The following is a 7,511-nucleotide window of genomic DNA, read 5'->3' as shown; positions in this document are numbered from 1 at the left end:
AGTTTATGCTTCATAGGCTCTTACTGTAATTAATTTGGATCTAATAACACAACACATGGTGTGAGGTGAGTCACAGAGAGCATAACATTTATACAACATCTCGCTGTCTGTTTACATGGCTGAGCCCTAATGTCTTTTAATGATTAGAGCTGTGAAAACAGGCCGAAGACAAAACAAATGAAGGAGTTCTTCGCAAACATGTGTTCGCCAGTAAAGAATGCCATCTTGTCATGTTTAGGATGTTATAGAGCCATGTGACATCATATTCCTGACTCGCGGGCACACTGTCCTTTGTCCAATTAGGGATGTTGTGGAGTAAGGTAATGGAAAACGGATGTGTCCTCTAAAAAAGAAAAAAAAAAACAACAAAAAGGAATGGCTTAATTGGAAAGTTAAACAAAATAGTTCAGTAAATCTCTGTGGCCTCTTTGAAAAGAGAGTTTTCAATCGAGACCAGGGACTATTGAGTGAAACAAAACCATGCAAAAACAAAAGAGAAACTTTCTGGGTTTTAACAAAGCCAATGTATGAAAGGCCTGAAGGTTAATACCCTCAAGTGACATCACTTATGTCATCTTGATGGAAATACAGTATATATATTTAAAAATCCATCAGTGTCTAGAAATAAAAATTTATGTCCTCTTTCTTTGTTGTGTGCAAATCAAATTGTATCAGATGACGAAAAGCATTGTGTTCCTTTTCCTTCTCTTGGTTGCCCGGTGCCCAGAATTGGACAGCATTACAAACAGATGTTGCACGAAGATGTTTGGAGCACTTTTGTTCACATGGGCCCCTCTGGTATCGAAAAAAAATGAATTGAATTATATGATAGTTCTTTTAATAGGATTCACTGGAAGTTATTCAAAGCCTCTGACATTTTCATTGGGGAGAAGGCAACGATGCGCCTTTGAAATACCAACCAACATGGAGCAGTTATTTTTCTTCCATCGTGGTTTAGATACAGTGCTTTATAACTTTTCTTGCAGATAACAGATAGTAATCAGATGCTGAGTGTCATTTTGGTATTTTGAAACTCTGGCTGTGATCAAACACCAGCTTTTGATTTAAATCCCTTAAAAACTACACTATAGTTACTGTGTTCTAACCGCCACAAATAGCTTCTTTCACTTCTCCGTCTTTCTTCTCTAAATATGGGGTTTGGGAGTTTCTCAGCTTTCAACAACTAGCTTGAGGCACGTTGAAAGACCATTTCTAGCTGCCACTCCCCACCTGGAAATACACCTCCAAATAACATGTACAGCAGTTTACGTCATCCCTTTGCCCGGTGACAAAGAGGTGAAAGGCAGGTAAAGTCTTGAGGAGAGGGCCTCATCCCATGGAGACACAATGGAGGAAAAACTGCATAATTATACATGGCCTAAAATAAATTTTAGCCAGTCACATGCAACCCCGCCTCCATAAGCCATGAAACAAGCACAAAAACTGGAGTGAAAGTAACTCCAGCAAGCTGCTGCTAACAGTGCTTTGATGCTGAGTAATAATCCAAACTAACAACCTAGCCTAGCCTGTTAGCCAGAGCTGGTTGTTGGTTGGCCTGTTGGTTTATTTATATATATTTTCACTTCATGTATTTAATATTTATTTAATATCCTTTTATTTATTTTGATATTGAACACTTTTGATCCTTATTGTCACGTCTCTACCAGAAATACACATCATGCACATTGTTGTGATGCCGCAATATTACAGGGCCTCTGCAATACGTGTAAATCATGTCATTACATTGTTTGAACAGGAGAGGTTAGGCCTAATTACACAGCTGCAGGGCGGCTCAAGGTGAAGAGGCGCCAAGGTGAGCTTCCAGCACGTTTATGTAACGAAGGAGAATGCGAGGAATGACACGAGGCCTGTGACAGACACAGGGCCGACAGACGCTTTTCACAGAGGTTAAGAGGTAGGTAGAAGGAAACTCCACCATTCCACACATTGCTCCCCATCAAGTATCAGGCCACTGGAACAGGTTGTGTGAAGTTTCTCGGACACTGAAACAACCCTAAAGTGTTGTTTGTGCCTGTCACCAGGCCACAAATCAAACAGTGTGGATCCTTCATGTCCACTGTTCTGCACCCTCCTGCCTAGCATGACATTTTTAGACTACGTCAGGTTTTTCTCTGTGTAGACTCACATGTTTAGGTAGAGTTTGGTGCCTTTATCATATCAATTCCCCCTCCACAGCACCAATATCTTGACATTGGCCTTATGTGCAATGAGTGACAAGACAGAAAGGAGGTTATGTTTGTGTGATATGAGTTGTAACATACCCCGACCCCTAATCTAAGGCTTGTACAAATAAAGCCTCAAACCCTGGACCACTTCAAACAGACTTGCACAGTACAGTCTTTGATCAAGAATCACTTCACTACAGGATTTGTCCAATAATAAAGCACTGTTTCATCACAGCAACTTTATTATTTCATCCATTTTCTGGAGCTTATCGCCTGAAAATGAAGGTCTCTCTCCCGAATTCTCTTAGCATAGATGGTGTCTTTTAAGGGTCCTCTCAAGGTCATACAGACAAGGTTTCAGAGATAGGGTAGGTGGCACCGGACCAGGAGATATCCTTCACATACTTGTCTGGAAGCTTCGTTCCTCTTCCAAGGTTCTCTTGGTGAGCAGCAGCGAGCAAACAGCAGATAAGGACTGAGAGCCTCCGACTGTGGAACATGTGTCCGCCAGTGTTATCATGCAGACAGATAGAGAGAGAAGGAAAAATGATTGGTGGGTTATTTTCTACAAGGGAGTCTGGAGAGGAAACATACTCACACAGCAAGTATGTATTCCCGCAGACAAATATCAAGAGTTGGATATGCAGACAATACACAGAGTTCATCAAGTTCAAGACACTCAGAGCTCATCCTCTACCTGCACAATCCCCTACAGAAAATGTGTTTAATCCTCATCAAAATCGATAATGGATTTTTTAATATATTACTGTAAAAAAATATGTATTTTTTTAAGCCTTAGCTTTTATATAAAGCATTGCCACAAACTTTCCCTTATTTTAACCAAGTTCGCAGTTGGCTAATCCTAACCATAGTTTAGGTAAAGACCTAATTCAAGAGTTCACCAACTGTTCCAAAAGTGCATAGGATTATCTGCTATTTCATTATTTTCAATAAACAGTTTCAGTGTCATGTATAAAAGCTGTTTTCTCTGATTTTTCATTGTGTCGGAAATTAGATTCTGGTTTAAACGCTAAATGCTTGTTGTTCTATGGTCTTTCAAATGGTGTTTTTGAATGTACTGTATAGTCTTAACAGTGCTGAAAACAAAGCTATACTGTGCGTCATAGTCCTAATGAAGGTGATCATTTTGACTGACCAATAAACACTGAGTCTGTCCAGAAAATCGCTGGTCTGGATTAATCTTTCCCTGACAGTTTGTGGCTGCCCCTGTGCTCTCTCTCACTGTGTCCACACTCAAGAGGCCTCTGTCCATCCCCAGGCTCCAGCCCGCTGACATTGGGGCCGGGTACAGCTCGGCTCGGCACAGCTCTGTCACTCTGAACCCAAGAGGACCGCCCCGGACCCCGGTGCGCACACAAAGAATTCATTGAAAGGCAAAAAGCGAGGGAAGACAGTTTCTCAGGAGAAGGACAATGGGCGTTCTCCTCCATTTGGCTCACCCTTTCATCCTCGGACGTCCACAAGGGACGCAATTGTTTGGACACAATGCGATATGGGGCAAAGCTTTAGAAGACGCATCGCTTTTAATTAACTGTTGGTAATGATCTCATTATTGGGGCTGAGTGGGTTCCCTGGGCCCAGCGTTGCGCACAGAGTTGAGTCTGGGGTCATCGTTCTGAAGGCCCCACGCTAACCGACAAAACATGGAGGAATTTGTCATGCCGCCACGGTGCATAAACTCAGCCACTGTCAAGCTGGACTACTTCACTCAGAACAGAGGGGAAATGATCTTTTTATATCAGTTAAACAGTTCAACTTTTTGGGATGAAATTCTTCACATTGAGTGTTTCCACTGGCTTTTTGATCTGGACTCTTTCCTTCTTGTTGACATCTCCTGCAAAAAAAAAAGAGGAAAAAAAGATTTTTAAATGGCTGAATTGGATTTAACCTACAATATAGACAATACCAAAAATGAAATGTTTTGTGGAATGTTTTGCACATTGCCAAGACATACAATTCCAAGCACTGTGTTAAAATGAAAAATTAAAAACTGATGTTCTCATGGCAGCTGGGCCTGTATTTATCAAGATATCACAAGTTCTCAGAGTGACTCATTTATAATTCCTTTTAGAACAAGGAGGAAAAGTGTTTTATACCCTTTCTTAACTTAGGAAATCCCTCCTATCTGGGCTGATATTTAGGGGAGCTGCAGAGGTGTTCTAACCTGTTAAGAGTTGACAAGAGATGGTGTTCAGGCAGAGACATAAGTGCACATTTTGTAGGAAGAGAGAGTTTATTCATTGATGACAATAAGTGTATCAAAAGGTACCATTAGGGCAAAAAAACATTTGACAGGCCTTGTGCAGGATGCAAAAGAGAACACATACTGCCTCTGCAAAAAAAAACAAGGTCTTCAGAACATTACAGATACAGCAAAAATGTTGTTTTATTGCAAAATGATTCGGTTCTGTGACAACTGATAATTTGGGCAGTCATAAGTCAAACTTATGGAAGTTATGGAAAAACAAGTTGCATTCATGAAAATTATGGGTTTATTTATTCATTCATTTATTCGTTTAAAATGACAGATGGCAGAACCATATAAGTAATATGTTCACATTGTTATGGTGTATTATGGAGACCTTATAAAAATGAATCATTTGAATCAGTTTGTGCCCCACAGAGAAAATCGCAAGCTGTAAGTACTTGGGGGTTCACATAGATAACACTCTAACCTGGACAGTCCATGTAGAACAGGTGTGCACACGTATCCAACAAAGACCATACTTTCTGTGCAGGCTTCATGTGCTCAGTGAGAGTCAAAAAATCACAGTAATAGAGAAATTTCAGCTAGTTTGGCAACCTGTCAGTGCAGTTAAAGGCAAAGATCAGCCGCCTCATACAAAGGGCCATGAAGATTATGGGAGTCAAACAACACCCAGATCTGGAAAACATCATCCCTCAGGCCAGAAAAATTATTTCTGACCCGACTCATATCCTTCACAGTGATTACCAGCTCCTCCCCTCAGCCAGGCGTTACAGAGTTCTTCAGTGCACTCTAAACAGATACGAACACTCCTTCATCCCTCAGTCCATTAAAGCCATTAACAAACACCCCAGTGGCTGACAGCAACAAGGTTTGATTGTTGTTGTTGTTGTTGATAATGATGTTTGTGTACTGTTCTGTGTGGTCAATGTGGGAATGTGCAATAAGTGATAACATCATGGGTTACTGCAGTAGATGAGATTCTTCAGTGTTTTACATTTTATTTTGAGGATCTCAGAAGTTTGGAGTATTTATTGATTTTTAGTTTTTATCCTGAGTTATTTATTGTACTTTTTTGTCATGGTATTTATGACACATATGTGTAGTAATGTTGAATTATTTGGACTGTACAGCAGCTGCATTGTGTCTCAAAGGCAAATTTCCTTCTGGAGCAATAAAGTCTTATCTTAAGATTACCGTGTTACATGTGCAGCATTGTACAATACATACAAGCACTATGACAGGCATTGTGAAACAATGCAGTGGTTAGGGCAGATTAGTATAGTATGTTGCACAGCTGAGTCAAACTATCTACTGTTTTAAATTGTATATAGATTAAGCAATGGAGGCGGCTTGCCAGCACTTACTTGCAGCCTATTGCAAATGGCTTATTGGTATCATTATGAGATTTAAGCTCTTTATTTTGGCATTGTATTTTTGCAACTATAACTTTGATACCTTAGTCACCTATATTACCTGCAGAACCAGAGAAGTACAACACGTCATCATAACTTCTACTTTGCGGTTGTGAGTGTCTCGCCTAGGAGTGGCTCTTCACCTTGCTGAGTCCTGCTGCAAAGTAGGTGTGTTTTTAGTCTGAAATAACAATGCTGAGATTAATTTAAAAAAAAAAAAAAGTGGACCCTGGACTGCTGGCGGTGCTGACTACAGGACGTAAAGGAGGTACTGAGGTGGGAGAAGATAGAGCAAAGGACAAAGTGTGAGATGAAGGAAGAGAAATGGGGGATTTTCAGAGGAGTGTCCAAGGTCTTATCTGAGAGAGAGAACGGCTGGCTCCCCAAGGGATGAGCCTCAGCCACTCCTATCCGCCCGCCTCATATACACTGACCTAAGATATCCACACGACCCAGCACTGATGTGTGTGTACGTGTGAGTGTGTGTGTGTCTTAGATTGAGTGTGTGTGCGTGCACTCACATGACTGCCTGCATAAGTATATTCACATGCATCCATGTACTTTGAAGAGAAAGAAAAAGGGGGATTTTTGCTTTTGTTGTTTATGTGTTTTGTGCTTATCTGATGGTGCAAAGTGTTCTCTCCTCCGGTTTATTTCTGTGTCTTCCTCTAGGGTTTGTCTTCTTATATCTCTATCTGTCTCACTACAAGAAGCCTTATCTGTCATCAGAGAGGTCACACTGGTGGCTCTGTATGCCCTCAGTATATCATAATCAGAAGTAACATACCACTGAGGTTTTCTTTGTCCTGATGCTAATGGGAAAAAGACTCCATTAAAGATTGTGCATTGAGTGAGATTCTCTGCTGTTTCAGTTTCAGAAGTGGAGCCACACATAGAGACAATGACTTAATTATACCGTACGTAATAAAGACCCAGCACAACACACCTGAAGGTTTGATGGGTGTGGTCCAAACACTGAATCAATGGGTGTGGATACTCTTTATACCAGCTCTAATTATGGGATAACAGTGTGTAATGTTTGCCTTTATGTATGTGAGTCTGCTTTGAAAATGGAGCAGCTGGTGAGACATTTGAGGAATCGTCCTTCACGTGAAGACATCATGCCTACCATGCAAATATCTGCTTTACTGTAATGTGTATAACAATATTCAGTGAAGAAGCAGGAATCACAGCATTGGTTTTGATCACTACAGCTTCTGGAATCTGGGTCCAGCCTTGCAAATCTGCCAGAGATATGGAGCCAGTCCCAGTGACACAACTTGTTGGTTGGTGAGGTTTGGTTCTGGTTTTCAATGTTGCATTTGGGAACCTTCAAGATCCAACAAATGGTTAGTGTCCAAATTCCATCCAGTCTTGTTCATAAAAAAGTTCATATATGTGTTCGTATACAACTAATTTGCATTAGCAAACACAATGCAGCCCAGATTACATTTTATCAACATTTTTCATTGAACATATGCAAAATGTTCACTGTCAGCATATGTTTTGTGTATTTTCCACATAAACCTCCACATTTTTTTTCTTTTATATTTAAGTAGTCCCAGAAACCAGATAGTTGTCAAGTTCCTAAAAAGGTTCCTGGAAAAGTTTAATTTTAGAAACTTTTAGCCCTCATCGAATAGTTACAGTTTTTGCTTGAATGAGGCAGTTAAATTTTCTGTA

At 40.4% G+C, this 7,511-nt stretch overlaps 1 long non-coding RNA gene across 3 annotated transcripts; it reads right to left on the bottom strand.

Annotated features, from left to right (window-relative positions):
- Positions 1 to 840: 840 nt before the first annotated feature.
- LOC122972639 lies at positions 841 to 7,248 on the bottom strand. Of its 3 annotated transcripts, XR_006399797.1 has the most exons (4): positions 4,477 to 5,834; positions 4,304 to 4,371; positions 3,343 to 4,041; positions 841 to 2,675 (listed from the first exon to the last, which is right to left on the bottom strand). It is a non-coding gene; the product is annotated as an uncharacterized LOC122972639 (long non-coding RNA). The 3 variants fall into 3 exon arrangements; XR_006399798.1 differs by lacking the exon at positions 4,477 to 5,834 and adding an exon at positions 5,890 to 7,248 and having other exon boundaries at positions 841 to 4,041; XR_006399796.1 differs by having other exon boundaries at positions 841 to 4,041.
- Between the last annotated feature and the right edge of the window lie 263 nt (positions 7,249 to 7,511).

Source organism: Thunnus albacares, chromosome 21, assembly GCF_914725855.1.
Source record: "Thunnus albacares chromosome 21, fThuAlb1.1, whole genome shotgun sequence".
In the NCBI taxonomy this organism is placed as follows: Eukaryota; Metazoa; Chordata; class Actinopteri; order Scombriformes; family Scombridae; genus Thunnus; species Thunnus albacares.
This window is presented reverse-complemented; position numbering and strand designations above follow the sequence as displayed.